Here is a 20217-nt window from a genome sequence, read left to right as displayed (position 1 = left end):
GCAGTTCCAACACTGCTCTCTACATTAATGGTGGAGTGGAAGGGAAATAAAACTAAAAGGTATTAAGAGCCAAGCGTAACAAGTAAGAGGGAAAAAAAAGTGTATGGCTTGCTGGGCAGACTGGATGGGCCGTTTGGTCTTCTTCTGCCGTCATTTCTATGTTTCACACACACCCCCTTCACAGCTCCCTCTTTCACATACAAACACGACCTTCACAGAATCCCTTTCACACACACCCTGACTCAGGCACAGACTCCAAATCACATAGACCCCTTCCCGTGCGCTGCCTCCGTTGTCTTCAGCCCGGAGCAGGATAGGTTCCGCTCGTAGCCCACCGGGAACCTAGTTGTCGTCAGCCGCTCGCGGCCTGCCGGCTTTCTTCTAATTCTGCGCCGAAAAGGAATACCCCCAGGACCAACTGCTTAACAGCTAGTACTGGCGACTCTAGTTGCGGTGAAGTGCTGGACTGGATCTGTGCATTAAGCAGCGGTGAATTTCTGATCAGCTGTAAAGGCACTTAAAGCAGCCGGGTAGGGAAACACTTAGCATGGTCAGAACGCTATTATTCTCGCAACCTGTTTTCTCTTCTTTCCTGCACATCGTTTTGCTCCTGAGCCTGGGGACACGCAACAACGCCCTTTTTGTAGTCACCCCATTTATTCACAAACCCCACCATCGCTCCCACTGCAGGTAAATTTACAGATAAATAAATCCGCCCCCGACAGCTTCCCGAAAAACCTTCAAATGTTTCCTCCCTCCGACCCTCACCACGCCTACCCCCTGCCCCCTTAGCCGCACTTCGATTCTAGAACAGCATGTCACGCGTCTTTGGATGACTGTGCGTTATGACGTCAAAGACGCCTGGACGCACCTCCGCGTGCTGGCCTATCAGAAACGAGCTCTTGGCTCAGGCCATTGTGACCTCCAGCGGTCGGGTTGGGTATTGTAATGAGCTATCTACTGATGCAATGCAGCTAGTGGTTTTCGCCTGCACGTGGGAGCAGGGGGTCCAGTTCCATTTAGATAAATTCTAGCTACAGAGTTTAGTTGTCGGTTCTTCACGTGTGTGCGTTACTGGTAAGTGTTTTAGTTTATTTACATTTGTTTTCTTAGATGCCTATATAAACAGACATTCTAAGCGGTGGTTTCCTACAAGATTGTGATTGTATGAGACAGTGAAGTTTGTGGTGATAAATCTTATGTTTAAATATAACTGGTATGAATTTCTTCAAATATCTGAAAAAATCATATCGCAAATTATCACATTTGCGTACGTAAGGTAGATGCGTATTAAATTTTTAGGGGAGAGGAAATATGAGAGGAGTTAGAAATTTCCGTTTTGATTAGATTACAGATGGTATTTGCTTCATATAGATGATTATACCGTGCACACCCGGCCTCGGTTCTGGGATCCGGCAGGAAAGATCTCGAATCCAGTGGTGGTAGAATGACCTATTTTGTGCCCACTTGGGCTAGTGTTGTCCTGTTGTCTAAAGAAAGCTAATTTTGGATCCCCCCGACTACAGGGAGAAGAGTGTCTCGCATTTTTGGCGGCGCCTCAACCCTCCCCACTCCCAATTTTTTCTCAGTTTAGGAGCGGGAAGAAACCTACTTTGGTATTGTTGGAAGATGGGGGGGGGGAGCCACTTTTGGGCTGCATTTTTTACTTTTTTTTTTTTTTTTTTACAATGGGATATAAACCCCTTTCAACTTCGCGGGGCTGTTCTTGATTAGGCACCTCCTTTCCGAGTCAGAGAAAGGAGCTCCGGCAGCCCTAATACCCCGATTCAATCTCGGGGGTGAAAGACTGGATCTTCCCACTTACTGCAGGAGGTTGGAGCCGGTTTCTGCTGTAGGGGGAGGAAGGTGTGTACAGAGCTGCCGGTTAGAGGTGGCTGGGACTGGAAGGCTATTGCTGGCTGTCCTCGCCTCCCTCCTCAGCCATGTAGCAATAACTAGAAGTTTGCCCTGACCGCTGTCGGGAAGCGCGACGAGGATTTATGGGTGCGACTGCCATTAATCAGGGCAGAGCTGCTCTAGTTCTTCCATCTGCAGGTCCTCTGTTGGGATCTGGTTGAAAATTCATCAGTTTCTTGGCAAGCGCGCTTTGGTTTGTTTTTAACATTCGGATAGCAGGCAAAAACTAAAGCACGCTTAACGCGACCTTTTCTGTCACCAGTGTTGCCAGATGCCAAACATTTTTAGAGCCTAACCCAGTGATGGCCAACCTTTTGAGCTCAGTGTGTCAAAATTCATAAAAACCCTAGCAAAACTCGGGTGGTGTGTCCCTTCTAGAAAAATCCATAATTGTGATATTTTTAGCTCTAATTAATAACAGTTATAATTTTAATATATGTATTGTATTTATTAATAACGCAAAAACAAATAATTCTTTACCTTACCTGCTTAGTGACTTTTTTGTTGCTGAATTTCATTGGCTAAATCTTCAATTGAAGGTTGGTATTTCGTACACTTCAAGCCCAAGCAAGTGTTACAAAACTTCATCTGTCAGTCGGTTTCTTCTATTGGCTCCCATTCATTTTCACACCACTCCCTCCCCATCCCCCAGGCATGCATACATTCATTCTCACACACACAGACCCCCCCCCAGGCAGGCACCTATGCATTCACACACATACACCCCCAGGCAGAGTCCCATTCATACACATGCACACACTAAAGGCAGACCCCCCTCTCTTTTGCCAACAACCTCGGAACCTCTCTCATTCCTCTGCTGTCACTGTCACTGCTGCCATGTGGATATTTGGGGAGGTGCTGATTGCTGCTACTAACACTGAAGCCCATCCTGCTGCCTCCTCTGTGCAGGCCCCGTGGGCTTCCACTTTCTCCATGCTGATCTCCTACATTGTGAGATCCGTAGAGAAAGTGCTATTCTTGCACATTCCCAAAGATTACATGTGCCAATCACTAAAAAGTAATCTTTTTTTTTTTTTGCCTTTGCTGTCTGATCTTAGTTTTCTACTAATTGGTTGGTCACAGGCTTTTTTTTTTTTCCACCTTCCCTTTCTTATTTTTTTTGCCAGTTCCTTTTATATTGTCTTTTTTTCTGTTTCTTTTCTCTCCATCTTCTTCCCTGAAACACAGAGTCAGGTTCTCATTCTCACATGCATTTCTCTCTCACACACACACAAACACACACAGGCTCTCACTGGCACATGCTCTCTCATACAATCATTCATACACACAATCTCTCACTGGCACATGCTGTCTGACTTACACACCCAGGCTCTCTCTCACTCACACATGCTCAAGCACAGGCTCTCACTCTCACATGCTCTCTCTCATACAATCATTCATACACACAGTCTCTCACTGGCACATGCTGTCTGACACACACAGGCTCTCTCTCACTCCCACATGCTGTCTTGCTCAAGCACATGCTGTCTCTGCAAACATTCAAGTCCTCACTCTCAAACAATCTCTCAACTCATCTCATACATGCACACAATCTCTCAACTCATCTCATACACGCACACACACTCTACAGACCCTCAGCCTCTCTCTCACCTCTGGGCCTCCTCTTCGCGGGTTGCCGCAGGATGGGCCCTGCAGCGGCCCTGATCTTCGCGGGTCGCTGCATGATGGGCCCTGCTACTGGGCCTCTTACTCTTCTCGGGCTGCTGCGACTTGGAATTTGCGGCGGCCTGTAAGCACAAGTGCTGCTCCTCTTCTGCACGCGCTGATGCTTCACCTCCTTCCTGCCCATGCGGCTCTGGCAACGTTTACTTCCGGGGCCGCACAGGCAGGAAGGAGGAGGAGCATCAGCGTGTTTAAATGCGACCTGTTTCTTCGGTTCACGTCACCATGGCCCTGCCTATCGCTGCGCCGAATGAGCCTCCCTGCGCCCGGGGGCATTGGGGAGGGGGGGGGGATACTAAAAACCTAATTTTAAAGGGTTGGCGCAGCCAGAAAAAAAAAAGGCTCGGCATAGCCGATAAAAAAAAAAAAAAGTTCCCGATAGTCCATGAAACGCTGCACGTGTCAGCAAAAACATCTCGGCGTGTCACCTCTGACACGCGTGTCATAGGTTAGCCATCACTGGCCTAACCAATCACAAAATCTAGCTAAAAACTCAAAAGTTGCAAAAAAATTTTTTTATTATGCAAGTCTGTATTCAAATTCTTGCACTGCATGCAGATAAATAGACAAAAATACAATGTATATTTAAAAAAAAAGTTTTAAAATGTTAGAAAAGCCTAAAGATCGAGGTTGTCATGTTCATTGTTGTCCGCTCTCGGTTACTTGACTGGAGGTCAAACTATCCCCTGAAGCATTGTTAAAGGTTTACAGGAGATAGTCTCTTGATGAGCTCATAACTTAAACTGGTTAAATCAAGGATCTGTGCCCCTATTTTATGGATTGCTTTACCAAAAAAAAAAGTTAGAGAAAGATGATTAAAGTTTAAGGAGGCTGGTTAGGAATGCTTTTCCTGATTGCTAATTTGGATACAGCTGGATACAATTTATTTTCTATGAACTTTTTTTTTTTTTTTAGTTTAATACTATCATCTGAATGACCCTTGTATGTAGTTGGTATTTTGACTCATTGTGTATTGCCTAAACTTTTTTTAAACAGACATTTCAGAAATTTAAATAGTCTCCCACAATACTATAGGGGACAGTGCAATACTGTGGCAAGGGCTAGTTTGCAGTCCTTGCTACCACATCATGGGAAACCAGGAACCTTGGTGATGGAGGTACATTTTTAAAGGGACAGCAGAAGCAGTATGGACCGACTTGCAACATAAATGTTGTTTCCAAAATCACAGCCTTCTATAGTAAAACTGATTCATTTACATTAACATCGATTTTTATGAAATGCATACACTCTCAGGATGCTTCAAAAGGGGATAGGCCACCTTCCTGCTCTAACACCTGAAAGTCATTTACATAGAACAGATACATCATTTCCCCCTCTGGAGACATTCAGAGGGTAAGGACTGTGAAACTCCCATCTTTTCCCTGTGTATGTGTACCGGGGTGGGAAATAATGAAAAAATATTCGTTGCGATTAAGGGCAAGCTGCAACCTTAACTGACTCGTCTCTTTTGCTTCCCGGTATTGTCGCTCACGGCGCTCCAGGTGCGGTTTACTGAAGGGCCACTCACCCCCTAACCCTGGCCGGCGTTTCAGTCTCACCAAGAGCCAACCTCCGCCATGTTCTGTGCTGCAGGGTTTAACTGAGCCAGGGGAAGGATGCGCAATGCCAATTCCTCACCCACTTTGCACCCCTTCGGCGAGACGCCCCAAAAAAAAAAAACCGCACGCGCAAAAAAATATTAGCCCCAAATCCCACAACCAAAAAAAGCCAAAATTTACCCGCAACTGCTCATAAAAAGTGAAAACCGCCCATCTGGCAGCATTGTCTGTCCCCTCAGCAGCAAACCGAGTTTCGAAAGACCACACGCGACCGCCACGTTCCTTTTAAACCTCCATGAATTATTACTGCACTTCATGTGATTAAGCACTGCAGGCTGAGGATCACTGAGAGAATTTCTGCAAGATATTAGTTAAAAATATCTCATAAACTGTGGTTCATAGAGTTACTAGTTTAATCCTACTTCATTATTCAGGGTCCGGGTGAGATGAACGCAGGAGTTTACGGGGAATGCACAAAATGTGCAAATGCTGCCTCCTGCTGTGGCAAACCTGTTATGTTTGTTGTACTAAGGCACCTTGGAGGACGAGGGAAAGCTATGATATTTCAATTTATAATTTTTAAGGCACAGGTGCAGTTCTAAACCAAACTCTTGTTAAGCATTTTTTATACAGGTTGCCGTTGGGGACTTTGTCTCTAACAAGCTGTTGTTAGAGAGGAAAATAGATGCTGTGGACATTGTTTCCGGCTCAGTTAATTGGATCTGAATTTTTTTATTTGGTTTATTTGTTTATTTATTTATATCCCACTCTTTTGACACTTCAAAGCGGAAAGCATTCAGGTACTGTAGGTATTTTCCTATCCCCAAAGGGTTCACAATGTGTGAATTTAATATAAACGTAAGCTGGACCTTAAGGAAGCTTTTATGTTTTTTTTTTCCCCCCATAAATTATGGGTTCATTGTGAAATAGAATTCACTGTCTTCTGTCATCTCCTTGAGCTGATGTAAATCATTTGCTTGTCAGGACAAGAAATGAAATATCAATGCTTTCTTCCGCTTACATGACAGCAGCTTTATTGGGTAATGAATCAGCCTAGTCATTTGCAACATCTTGAGCAACATTCATTCTGAAAAGTTCCTCTGGAGTCCCTGAGGAACTAATGAGATAAAAACAGTGGCACAGCAACTCTTGTAAGTATTCAGTCGTCCCCCCACCATCTTCCTCTTCTCTCCCTGTTATATGGAGAGAGGTCGTGGAGGGTTAAATCATTTTGTGACAAGAAGTGCCTCACCAAATGAAACAGAACTGGTGAGAGCCCCTTGATGCTAAGAAACTGGCAGCACATCGCGGATTTGTGTACGAATCAGCAGGTGCAGCACTTCCCCCTTGGCTCTTCCAGTCTGGTTGGTGCTGATTTTTAATGTTAGTGACCTGTCTTTTTACAGGATCGTTTTAGGGAGGGGATGAGGAAACTGATTGTGATTGTTGACTTTAATTATCAAAATTTCAGGTGGGGGAAGACTGTATTGACTCAGGTCTACACCTGGAAGTCCTCTGTAAGCTACTATTTATTTATTTATTTAACACTTTTATATACCGATATTCATGTAAGAAATTACATATCACTTCGGTTTACAATATAACAATAACTAGCATATACGAGTGCTTTTACATTTAACAAGGAATAAATAACTTGGAGCAATGGAACAGGTATCAAAACAACATTTAAATAGTGAGGTCTTTCATGATGCCAGATAATAGCTGGCAGAAGATCTGAGGGCATAACGAAATAACTTAGGGTGAGGGATACGAACACAATAGGAGACTCATCTGCAAGGCTGGGGTGCTGACCAAAGCGCTATGCTGTTGGTATGAAGGTAAAAACATACTAAGAAGAACCCGTGCGTAGATGAAAGGCTTGGCCGAACAGCCAAGTTTTGAGTCTCTTTTTGAAGGTCCGGTGGCAATGTTCCTGTCTTAGATCAGGAGGAAGAGAGCTACGAGGGCACCCTTGTCCCTTCACTTCTGTCTCCTGCTCTGACCTCCCTAAGCAGGTGTCTCATGGGGTCCAGGTCATGCTGAAAAAGACAACACCCATTAATAGAATATGTGTGCATTAGGCCTTTCTCGCACAGGAGGATAAAAGATGAGACTTGGAATTGGCCAGAGGACCAGCTTCAGGAATGCAGGTGTCAGCTAGAGTTGTTTCTTCCAGACAATAAGCATGAATGCTGCCTGCATCTATTGATGGATTTATTTATTTGTTTAATTTTTGCTATTTTTATCCTGCACAATCCAAAGTACTTAGCGAGTAACAACTTATACACATAATAAACATGGATAGGGCTGTGAGACATGCCAGTCCAGGAGAAATCACCATTGTTCAGATAAGTGACTTTATAGATTAGTCCCTTGATGAAGTGGTGGCAACAAAACATTGGCTAATGTTGGAATTGGAACTTGAGTGTATTTTTAAGTTAATTTATACAATTTATAAAACCAAGACTATTCAAGAGGGAATGATAGAGGAGACCGGTTGTCATTTGTGGTCACAAGAACTTACTAGCTTGCTGACACCCTTCTGTAATTAATGACATTTATTTTGAGGCATAAAGAGACTTTGGGTGATCTTGTTTTAGAATGTTTTATTCATCTTGTCTTTTTTCATATTTTGGATGACTAGAGGATACAGGGTAGGTGATGCAATGATGGACCCCTTGGGGAAAAGGAGAGACTGTGGGGTAAATTGATGTTCTGTATGTTTGATTTAAAAGAGTAAGCTAGGTTAATTTGCAGTGTGTGATTAAAAAAAAATAAATAAATTTAGGTTAATTTGTAGCATGTGTTTGACGTAAAAGAAAGGGCCCTTTGCTTTGAAAAGAAGTCGGAGCGGTTCCGTCTATGCTGGTTGCTGGTTCAAGACAGACTGGTTACTTAAAAAAATTTAAAAAAAAACTTGAGAATTTGGAAAACTACATAAGACTTGAATTTGATGTTTAATTTTTCTAAAATATGTGCTGTATGTTTAAGAAATATTTAATTAAAATTCTCAAGATGCCAGATAATGCAGTTCCTTCTATTAGTAAAGTATATTATTTGTTTGGAGGGAAAGGAGTCTTGCAGTTGAAAGAAGAGCTGTTGGATGGATAATGGGCTGTCTATGGGCAGCTTGGATCTGATTACTTTGTTATAAGGAGTGGAAGAAGATGTAACCAGGAAGGCATCGACATTGATGTCCTTTCATTCTGATCACTGTAAGGACTCTATTTTACGCCTATATTTTCTTAATTGCAAGACTGTTCTTGAGAGGTAAGATTTGGATATTTTCTATCCATAAGCAAACTGAATTAGCCATGCTGCCTGGTGATGTGATCAGAGCAGCACTAGGCAGAGCTGTCTCTCAAAGCTTAAGACCTTAAGACTTTTTGCCCTACTGGACAAGTGCAGTAGTTCATGCAAATGAGCATTCCAGAATTCCACGTCGCACGGATGTGGAATCTGTCTCTTGATTCCTCCTCGGTTTTCTAGTCATCTTTTTTCTCGCTTCGGTGACCCCAACAAAGCACATTTCAGTACTACTATGGCACAGAGAAAGATTGCAGGCTTTACATATTGTAATTGTGGCCATAAAATATATCCATCACGGATGGCCACATATATTGTTATTTATTATTGGGCCCAGATCACGACCAGGCCAATTGACACAACTACGGGAGAATGTCCCCCAAAGTGCAGTCGGCAGCATGTGGAGAAAATAACTCTGCTCTGAGCTGAAGAGACCTCAGGTCAACTATCAGCCTCCTCATCTTTGTCTCTTGAAGAGGTAGGAGAAGTCGTTTGCTTGGCCCAATCCTCTCTAGGACAACTATGGCACCCTCCTGCACAGGAGTGCCAGCCTGTATGCGTTGCAGCCAAGCACAAATGCTGGCAGCCCCTGTACTCCTAATGCATTGCATCGAGTGCCAAAGACCACGCACACAGAGCAGACAATAATACGTTCAGAACCAAGCATGGTGCATCCGGCACAGAAGATGGCACATGTGGTGCCAAAGATGTCACATACAGTGCACAGGGGGTGGCACAGACAACGCTGAAGGCAACAGACATGGTGCCGAAAATGCTTCACATCGGATGCATCAAGTGCTGGAGACGGGATATCGGACATCAAAACCACTGCCTTTGACTCATGGGGCACTAACCACGGCAAAATCACCAGTCACCCACCATAAGAAGACAGGCAAGCACACTTCTTCTACCACAGATGCCCCTCCTCTAAAGAGAAAAAGACATCATGGGGATGGGGACTATTCTTTTACCACAAGAAGTTCAGTATCAAACCCAATCTCCTCCCACATCAAGCTCCTCCTGTGAGAATTTTTCACCACTACATCTCCAGAGGCTTTACAAAAGGTATGACAAGACTAGTCTACCCCACTTGTGGAAACTTCATTAGATATACTGGTGGCAGCAATTCCACCACCAAGAGTTCCAAAGACCATATACCATCCTGTTACGGCACCACTTCAACTTCTGCCAGGCACTCAGGTTCCCTTGCTCCCTTCCACTTTATGGCAGCAAGATCTTAGATTCCCTACTCCTGAGCACATTTCTCTCTCTTGCCTCTCACTTCCGTTTATGGCACTTGAAAAGCAGTAGGGCTTAGAACAAGAGAACCCTACTCTCTACTCTCATAGTCAACATTCTCAACAGGCAGTGGAGCAAATTACAGCCACTGTCCACAACTTCTTCACATCATTACTTCCACGGTCTACACCTCCTACCTTCCCTCCAGTATATCTTATTCAACCCTGGAGTCCATGTCATCAGAATTGGGGGGGGGGGGGGCCTGTTACCAACAACTGACCCAAGGCTCCTAAAGAAGATTTTCCTCTTCCATCACCACCCTCTTGGGACTATGAACCACCAGCATCCCCGAGATCAGGGAGTCCAATGCTGACTTCCCCTGGGGAATCCTATTCTAACTCTATGGGTAGTCCTTCCAACCCACCATAGGAAATGCCTGATCACTCCTCTCCTCCAGAGGACCTGACGTATTTATGTTTTGTTGAAAAAGTGGGTTTGCTTCGGAAGGAACCAAATCCTCGCACAGAAGTGATTAGTTTGCTGTTGCTCCTGGAACTTCCGAGCGAAATCACAGCTTTCCTGTCCCACCCAGTATTATAAAAATCTCTGATGAAATTCTGGGAAACACCCTCTTCAGGTACTAAAGTGACAAGGAAGCTAGACTTGAAATTTTGCCTGCAAAAATCACCAGGTTACAGGGTGGTGCACCTTCTGTATAACTCTGTGATGGTGGAGTCAGCCATGCCAGGGTGAAAAAAAACAGACTCCACTCAAATTCACCCCCAGGAAAGAACCTCAAGCTGCTGGATGATTTTAGCAAGAAAGAATTCTAGGGCTCAATGCTGTTGACCCAGATCCAGCAATATCAATTCTGTATAGTACAGTATCTATATGAATGCCTGTGACAGCTAAAACCCTTTGTTTGATCTGAAGAGGGTGAGACAATTGTCCCACAATCCCTTCTTGACATGGAGGAGAGATTGTGCCACTTTTTAAGAGTCATTTATGAGAGCTTTGATATGGCAACAAAAACATTAGAAGCCTCCATTATAGCATACGGAATGACGTGACTCTGAGCTAGTGGAATACTTGAGGATGTCCACAAAAAATTTGTTGATCTTCTGTGCTCAAGTGACATCTTTTTGGTGACAAGCTTTAAGAAACCGTCACCCAGATAAAGGATCAAAACCTAGTGGTACAATCATTTTTGGTGGGGGGGAGATCAGTCTTCCAGTTAATGCCGCTTCTATCTGCAATTTAGAAAATCCTTCTATCAATGGAGGTCTTATTGGCCTTATCAAGGCTATTGTCAGCCTCCCTACTAGTCACTAATACCTCAGCAATCATCTACTCAACAAAGAAAGCAAAGTGATAGATGTCAGCAGAAACAACCACTGCAGCAACTTCAAAGCTGCAACAAGGTTTGAAGGAGTCAATAAACATGTGGATAAATGTGAACCAGTAGATGTAGTATATTTGGATTTTCAGAAGGCGTTTGACAATGTTCCTCATGAGAGGCTTCTAGGAAAAGTAAAAAGTCATGGATAGATGGCGATGTCCTTTCGTGGATTGCAAACTGGCTAAAAGACAGGAAACAGAGTAGGATTAAATGGACAATTTTCTCAGTGGAAGGGAGTGGGCAGTGGAGTGCCTCAGGGAACTGTTTTGGGACCCTTACTTTTCAGTATATTTATAAATGATCTAGAAAGAAATACGACGAGTGAGATAATCAGATTTGCAGTTGATACAAAATTGTTCAGAGTAGTTAAATCACAAGCAGATTGAAAAATAACCCATGCTATAGTTACACAATGTTGGGTTCCATATTGGGTGCTACAACCCAAGAAAGAGATCTAGGCGTCATAGTGGATAACACATTGAAATCGTCTGTTCAGTGTGCTGCGGCAGTCAAAAAAGCAAACAGAATGCTGGGAATTATTAGAAAGGGAATGGTGAATAAAACAGAAAATGTCATAATGCCTCTGTATCGCTCCATGGTGAGACCGCACCTTGAATACTGTGTACAATTCTGGTCGCCACATCTCAAAAAAGATATAATTGCGATGGAGAAGGTACAGAGAAGGGCTACCAAATTGATAAGGGGAATGGAACAGCTCTTCTATGAGGAAAGACTAAAGAGGTTAGGACTTTTCAGCTTGGAGAAGAGATGGCTGAGGGGGGGATATGATAGAGGTGTTTAAAATCATGAGAGGTCTAGAACAGGTAGATGTGAATCGGTTATTTACTCTCTTGGATAATAGAAAGACTAGGGGGCACTCCATGAAGTTAGCATGTGGCACATTTAAAACTAATCGGAGAAAGTTCTTTTTTACTCAACGCACAATTAAACTCTGGAATTTGTTGCCAGAGAATGTGGTTAGTGGAGTTAGTATAGCTGTGTTTAAAAAGGGATTGGATAAGTTCTTGGAGGAGAAGTCCATTACCTGCTATTAATTGACTTAGAAAATAGCCACTGCTATTACTAGCAACGGTAACATGGAATAGACTTAGTTTTTGGGTACTTGCCAGGTTCTTATGGCCTGGGTTGGCCACTGTTGGAGACAGGATGCTGGGCTTGATGGACCCTTGGTCTGACCCAGTATGGCATGTTCTTATGTTCTTAAGAACACTTCCAACACAGCAGACATCACCAATTGGGGGCAGAATGCAGCTGTATGCAACATCTTGGCCTCAGATAACATCAGACCAGTGGGTTCTATTGATAATGGAGTTACCACCTCAAATTCAAGAGCAAACCTCAAACCCCCCACCTCTCCGCCTCTCTAAAAGGTCAATCCCAACAAGATCTTTTACAACAGGAGGTACAATCCCTCCTTAAGCAAAACGCCATACAAGAACTAGCTCATGCCAATTACAGTCAGGCTGTTATTCCAAATACTTCCTCATTCCCAAGAAATCAGGGGTCTTCCGACTTATCCTGGATCTCAGGAATCTCAACAAACACCTTTATTGAGAAAAATTCAAGATGACCTCCCTAGGCACTATTCTGCTGTTTATCCAACCACAGGACTGGATGTGCTCCTTAGACCTCAAGAATGCTTATGCACATATCTCTATGCACTCTTCTTGGTGATACCTCTGTTTCACAGTGGGGACAAGCATTGTCAATACAAGGTACTCCCTTTTTGCCTTTCATCAGCCCCAAGAGTATTCACGAAATGTCTAGTTGTGGTGGTAGCACACTTACGCAGGTTAGGAATTCGGATTTTTCCTTACTAAGATGATTGGTTGATCACAGCTCCCTCAAGAGACACTTTACATTCAGACATAGTGTTAACCATTCACTTCTAGAAGATTTGGGGTTTGTAATCATTTACGAGATGTTGAAACTACATCCAACTCAAACAATACAGTTCATAGGAGCCCAGATAGACCCAACCTTATCTATGGCCTTTCTGCCCAGAAACTCCAGAACCTGGCATGGTTTCTCCAGTTCTGAACCTCAGCACCTGCCCGCCTTTTTCTCACCTTCCTGGGCCACCCGGCAGTGGCAATTTTACATAGTTCCCTTGACCTGTCTACACGTGGCGAATCCAATGGGGCTTGAGAATGCAATGGATTCAGTTCCTCCAGCCTTTGTCAACAAGAATAATCGTAACCAATTTAATGAAAACCAATATCAAATGGTGGTTGCTCCCAAGCATATTGGAAGCAAGACTTCCCCCTTCAACTGCATTATATTATTCTGACCATGGACACCTCCACCCGGGACTGGGGTGTGCATCTCTTACAATTCAAAATGCAAGGATGATAGACGCTCCAGGAATCACATTGCCAAATAAATCTCCTAGAGGTGAGAGTGGTATGTCATGCCCTTAGAGTTTTCCAGCACATACTCCATACTCTGCACATAATGATTCATACCAACAACCAAGATGCAATGTATTAGCTCAACAAACAAGGGAGAACAGGGTCTTGCACCCTCTGCAAAGAGACTTTAGCTATTTGGAACTGGGCAAAAATCCAGAATGCCACCCTCCAGGCTGTCTACCTTCCAGGAATCACAAACACAGAAGTGGACAGACTCAGCAGAGGTTTCCAACCTCATGAATGGGCTTTTTCTCAAACCTTCACAAACAATCAGTTTCACTGCTGGGGCCGGACTGGGATAGATCTATTCACAACCGAACAGAACAGGAAGACAACATGCTTTTGCTCTCTGTACCCAAGCCGGTACAGGGAAGCACTGGATGCTTTCCAAATTTCTTGGTCCCAAGGCTTTTCTATGTTTTCTCTCCAGACCTGCTAATAGCAAGAGCAATGCAGAAGCAAGATGGGGCCAGGATGATATTAATAGCCCCATCATGGCCCAGACAATATATCTCATTCAACTTTCAAAAGAGTCCCCTCAAAGTCTGGGAATGGATTCCTCCCTGCTCCCTCAGGAGGGAGATTACTCCTCCATCCCTTGCAACCTTCTCTCAATCTCACAGCATGGAAATTGAGTGCTCGACCCTAGCACACTTCCACCTATCATCCGAAGTTGAAGACATTGACATCATAGTCTCGGCAAGGAAACCATCCACTCAACGAAAGTATTCCTTCAGATGGAAACAATACACCAGTTGGTGTGAAGAATGTTCATTAAACCTATTCACATGCAAATCTCAGCTACTGTTAAATTACCTCCACTAACTTTCCAGTAAAGAACTCACAGGACCTTACATTTGAGTACACCTGAGCACTATATCTGCTTATCACGTCCTAGAGGAGGGAAATTCCATATCTTTCCATCCTCTCAATTCATGAAGTGAATTCTGCACTTATAGTCCTCTTTACAAAAGCCTCCCATGCTTTGAGATGTTACCATAGTATTGCAGGGACTGATGGAACCGCCCTTTAAACCCCTGGATAATGCCACACTAAAGTTTCTAACTTGGAATTAGTCTTTTATAGTGGCAATTGCATCAGCAAGAAGAGTAAGCAAACTGCAAGCCCTTGTGCACTTCCCACTTTACCTGCAATTTTTCCATAACAAAGTGGTCTTGCAAAACCTACTCAGAGTTCTTAGAACATAAGATATGCTATACTGGGTCAAACAACGGTTCATCAAGCCCAGTAGCCTGTTTCCAATTGGATTGGTTTTCTCTGATTTAGAAACAGCTGAAAGGTCGACTCAGTATCCAAGAGGTGGGATTATAAAGCAAACAGGAAACCGGAAATAATACAGACGCCGCCGGGAATGGTAGAGAGAAACGGAGGCTCGACTGAGCACCGGAGAAATTGAACATCAGTTCTACAAAGAAAATTACTTATCAAGGAATGAACATACCCTGAGGAAGACAGAAACTTGCGCGAGTCGGGAGTAAAGAAGACATTCGCTAAAAAGCTAAGTAATTTGCAGTTGGTCCCGGGACGGCTTATAAAAATTCAAAAAAAGTGCTAGACACAGTAAAAAGTCTTTTAACAATGGAAAAGAAACAGTGATTAAAAATAAAGGGTTTACGCTCTGTAACCCAGCTTAGCATTTAATATAAAAATTTAAAATAAATAATTGGAGGCGGAAGGTGTGTTAATGATTAAAGGAAAAAACATTGACACCTGGATGGTGTTATAAAATATATGAAACCATCTCCTGCTCTCTGAAAATTTTTTTTAGAAAGAAAAAATTGTTTGTTATACAGAATTGTTATCATTAACAGTGCTAAGCTGGTATATAGAGGGTCACCTATATGTAAAAAATATTTATAAAAATTATACACCGGGTGAATTTTAGTGTGGTGTTTCCAACAGTGGCCAATCCAAGTCACAAGTACCTGGCAAGTACCCAAATATTAAATAGATGTTTGGGTATAGCAGTTTATAGATTTTTCTTCTAGGGACTATCCAAACCTTTTTTAAACCCATTTACACTAACTGCTGTAACCACATCCCCTAGCAATGAATTCCAGAGCTTAACTATGTGCTGAGTGAAAAAGAATTTTCTTCAATTTGTTTTAAATGAGCTACTTTCTAACTTCATGGAGTTCTCCCTAGTCCTTCTATTATTTGAGAGTGTAAATAACTGATTTACATTTAACCTTTCATGATTTTGTAGACTTCTATCATGTCCTCTTCAGTTATCTCTTCTCCAAACTGAGCAGCTCTAATTTCTTTAGCCTTTCCTCATGGGCAGCTGTTCCAAGCTCTTATCATTTTGGCCACCCTTCTCTGTACTTTCTCCAATGCTACTATATCTTTTTTGAGATGTGGCGAACAGAATTGCACACAGTATTCAAGGTGTGGTCGCACCATGGAGCAATACAGAGGCATTATGACATCCTCTGTTTTATTTTCCATTCCCATCTGTCACCTCGCGGCGTCCTCGGGCAGGGAGGGTCTTCACCGTCAACCAGCAGAGACTGCCGGCGGCAGCGCGGGCCGATGTGACTCGCGCGCAAGCTCCGCCCACCAGCCGACGACAGACGCCCTCCCGGAGATCAACGCGTTTGCGCGCGAAAAACTACTATTTAAAGAGCTTAGCCCAGCACAGCATTGCCTCAGCTACAGGCTTGCTGTGCTGGTGCTCAGTCGTGTTTGCTACTTCCTGCCTTCTGACCCGGAGTGCTACTGGACCTGCCTGCTTGCTGCCTGCCTTCTGACCCGGAGTGCTACTGGACCTGTCTGCCTGCTGCCTGCCTTCTGACCCGGACTGCTACTGGACCTGTCTGCCTGCCGCCTGCCTTCTGACCCAGAGTGCCTACTGGATCTGTCTGTCTGCTGCCTGCCTTTTGACCGGAATTGGAACAGGATCTCGCCTGCGCTGTACTGCTGTGACGCAGTACTGGGCGACTGGCCTTGCTGCAGAACCCAGGAACGACTGTGGCTAGGTAAAACTGGGAGTTAATTTGGGATCCACTATCTACAAATCGTAACACCATCCTAATAATTCCTAGTATTCTGTTTCCTTTTTTGACTGCCATAGCACACTGAGCCGACAGTTTCAATGTATTATCCACTATGATGCCTAGATCTCTTTCCTGGGTGGTAACTCCTAAGATAGAAGCTAACATTGTGTAACTACAGCAAGGGTTATTTGTCCCAAGCTGCATCACCTTGCACTTGTCCACATTAAATTTCATCTGCCATTTGGAAGCCCAATTTTCCAGTCTTACAAGGTCCTCCTGCAATTTATCACAATCTGTTTGAGATTTAACTACTCTGTATAATTTTGTTTCATCTGCAGATTTGATCACCTCACTCATCATACCCCTTTCCAGACCTTTTTTAATATATTAAAAAAACACTGGGTCAAGTACAGATCCCTGAGACACTCCATTGTTTACCTTTTTCTACTGTGAAAGCAGACCATTTAATCCTACTCTCTGTTTCCTCTCTTTTAACCAGTTTTCAATCTGCAAAAGGACATCGCTTCATATCCCATGACTATTTAGTTTTCTTAGAAGCCTCTCATGAGAGACTTTGTCGAACGCCTTTTGAAAATCCAAATACACCACATCTTTGTCCACATGTTTATTCACCCCTTCAAAAAAATGTAGGAGATTTTTGAGGGAAGACTTCCCTTAGATCAATACATGCTGGCTGTGTTTCATTAAACCATGTCTATCTAAATGTTTTATAACAGTTTCCATGATTTTTCCCAGCACTGAAGTCAGGCTCACTGGTCTATAGTTTCCCAGATCACCCCAGAGCCCTTTTTAAATATCAGGGTTAGATTGGCCACCTTCTAGTCTTCCGGTACAAACGATGATTTTAATGATAGGTTACAAATTAATTGAAATAGGTCTGAAATTTCATTTTTTGTTTCTTTCAGAACCCTGGGATGTATGCCATCTGGTCCAGGTGATTTACTATTCTTCAGTTTGCCTACCACATCTTCTAGGTTCTCCGTGATTTGGTTCAGTTCATCTGAGTAGTCACCCTTGAAAATCGCCTCCGGAATGAGTATCTCCCCAACATCCTCTTCAGTAAACACTGAAGCAAATAATTTGTTTAGTCTTTCCATGATGCCTTATCTTCTCTAAGTGTCCCTTTAATGCCTCGATCATCTAATGGTCCACCCAACTCCCTCACAGGCTTGGATATATTTTTTAAAGTTTTTATTATGAGGTTTTGCCTCTTCAGCCAACTTCCTTTCAAATGCTTTCTTTGCCTGCTTATCAATATCTTACATTTAACTTGCCAATGCTTATGCTTTATCCTATTTTCTTCTGATGGATCCTTCTTCCAATTTTTGAATGAAGAACTTTTGGCTAAAATAGCTTCTTTCACTTCACTTCACTTTTTTGCAGTCATTTGACCTTCCTTCATTCTTTCTTAATGTGTGGAATACATTTGACCTGCGCTTGTAAATGTTAAAAAAAAAAAAAAAAAAAGTCCATGCCTGTTGCACACTCTTAACCTTTGTAACTGCCCCTTTCATTTTTTTACTATATTTCTCATTTTATCAAAGTTTCCCTTTTGAAAGTTTAGTACTAGAACCATGGATTTACTTGCTGTCCCTCTTCCTGTCATTAATTAAAATTTGATTATATTATGATCACTATTCCCAAGAGACTCAACCACCATTACCTCTCTCACCAAATCCTGTGCTCTACTGACAATTAGATCTAAAATTGTTCCCTCTCGTCTGCTCCTGAACCAATTCCTTCATAAAATTGTCATTTATTCCATCCAGGAATTTTATCTGTCTAGCATGTCCTGATATTTCACTTACTCAGTCAATATTGGGGTAATTGAAATCTCCCATTATTACTGCACTACCAATTTGGTTAGCTTCCCTAATTTCTATTAGAATTTCACTGTCCATCTCACCATTTTGGTCAGGTGGACAGTAATATACTCCTATCAGTATTCTCTTCCCAAAACCCAAGGGATTTCTACCCATAAAAATTTGATTGTGCATTTAGTCTCTTGCATGATCTTTATCCTCTGTGCCCTCCTAGACATAAAGCCCCACCCTGCCACCAAGATGCTCCTCTCTGTCATTGCGATATAATTTGTACCCTGGTATAGCACTATCCCATTCGTTATACTCTTTCCACCATGTCTCTGAGATGCCAATTAAGTCTATGTCATAATTCACTGCTATACACTCTAATTCTCCCATTTCACTTCTTAGACTTCTGGCATTAGCATACAAACATTTCAAAGTGTGTGTTTTGTTTGTATTAACATTCTGCTTTTCAGTTGACGGGGATAAATTGGAATCTTTTAGCTCAGGTGAGTTTTTAATTATAGGCACTTGGACTACCTTTCTTATTATTGGTACCTCTTTTTTAGGATGCTCTAACTTTAATGTTTCGAAGGAATCCTTTGAAGATACCTCCCGCTGAACCATGCGCTGCTGAGCGACTGTCGGCTTTCCCCTTTGATTTAATTTAAAAGCTGCTCTATCTCCTTTTTAAAGGTTGGCGCCAGCAGCCTGGGTCCACCCATGGGCTACACCCATCCCTTCAGAAAAGAGTCCCCCCTTCCCCAAAAGGTTCCCCAGTTCCTTACAAAGGTGGTCTCTGCTTTTCATATAAATCAGTCAGTTACTCTCCCCATATTTTTTCCAAAACCGCATAAACATGAGCAAGAAAAGAAATTGCATTCGCTGGACTGCAAGAGGGCCTTGGCCTATTACAAACGGCAAACACAAAAACATAGACAATCCTCAACTTTTTGTGTCTTATGACCCAAACAGATTGGGAATGCCAGCTGCAAAAAGAATTCTCTCCAGCTGGATTACATCCCTCATACCACATTGTTATGCAACAAAATCCCTTACTTTGTTACACCCTGTGAAAGCACACCTAGTCGGAGTGACAGCAGCTTCCCTAGCGCATCTGGAAAATGTGCCCATTTATGACATCTGCAAAGCAGCTCCGTGGTCATCCACCCACATATTCACACCGCACTGCTGCCTAAGCCACTGATGGCGAACTCCAGTCCTCGAGTTCCACAAACAGGGGGTTTCAGGATATCCACAATGAATATGCATGAGATAGATTTTGCATACAGCAGATGCAGTACTTGCTAATTTTTCTCATTAGGTATGCATTCCCACCCTTCCTCCCTGGACAGCATCTCTGCACATTCTGGGTAACTTTTTGGTTTGTTATAAACTGAGGAGACTTCTAGAAGGCTTGTTTGCACTGGAACTACCATGCATGCCCAATAGGGCAAAAAGCCTTAAGCTTTGAGAAACAACTCCGCCTAGTGCCTTCCTGATGACATCATCCACGCAGCATGGCTAATCCATCCTGCTATGTACAGAAAACACTGTTTACCATGAGCAAACTTGCTTTTTCCAGATTAAAAAAAACCAAACCACAGGAGTGAAGGAAAAAGGTTTTGGAAATGCTCCAAGAGTTTTTATCTCTTGAGGCATATTTCATTCTCCAGTAACCCTGTAAATGTTTCATCAGGTGGCAGTGGGCATCTTACATCTCTTAGACATCCTCTCTCCGCTTTGCCTTGATGCTAAAAGATTAGAGGGTGTTGGGAGTGTGGGAACTGGATAGGGCCTTGGTGTGTCTGTATCACACACAGTTATGTTGGTAGGCTG

At 43.0% G+C, this 20217-nt stretch overlaps 1 protein-coding gene across 1 annotated transcript in view; it reads left to right on the top strand.

The window, feature by feature from the left end:
• Window positions 1–946: 946 nt before the first annotated feature.
• The window catches only part of LOC115088152 (L-threonine 3-dehydrogenase, mitochondrial-like), a 55092-nt gene continuing 35821 nt past the window's right edge, over window positions 947–20217 (top strand). The window contains exon 1 of the mRNA XM_029596147.1: window positions 947–1077. The gene's annotated coding sequence lies outside the window, so the exon portion shown is untranslated. The remainder of the gene's footprint in view (window positions 1078–20217) is intronic.

Source organism: Rhinatrema bivittatum, chromosome 3 (genome assembly GCF_901001135.1).
Source record: "Rhinatrema bivittatum chromosome 3, aRhiBiv1.1, whole genome shotgun sequence".
In the NCBI taxonomy this organism is placed as follows: Eukaryota; Metazoa; Chordata; class Amphibia; order Gymnophiona; family Rhinatrematidae; genus Rhinatrema; species Rhinatrema bivittatum.
The sequence above is the reverse complement of the archived record's forward strand: the minus strand, read 5'-3'. Positions and strand labels throughout refer to the sequence as shown.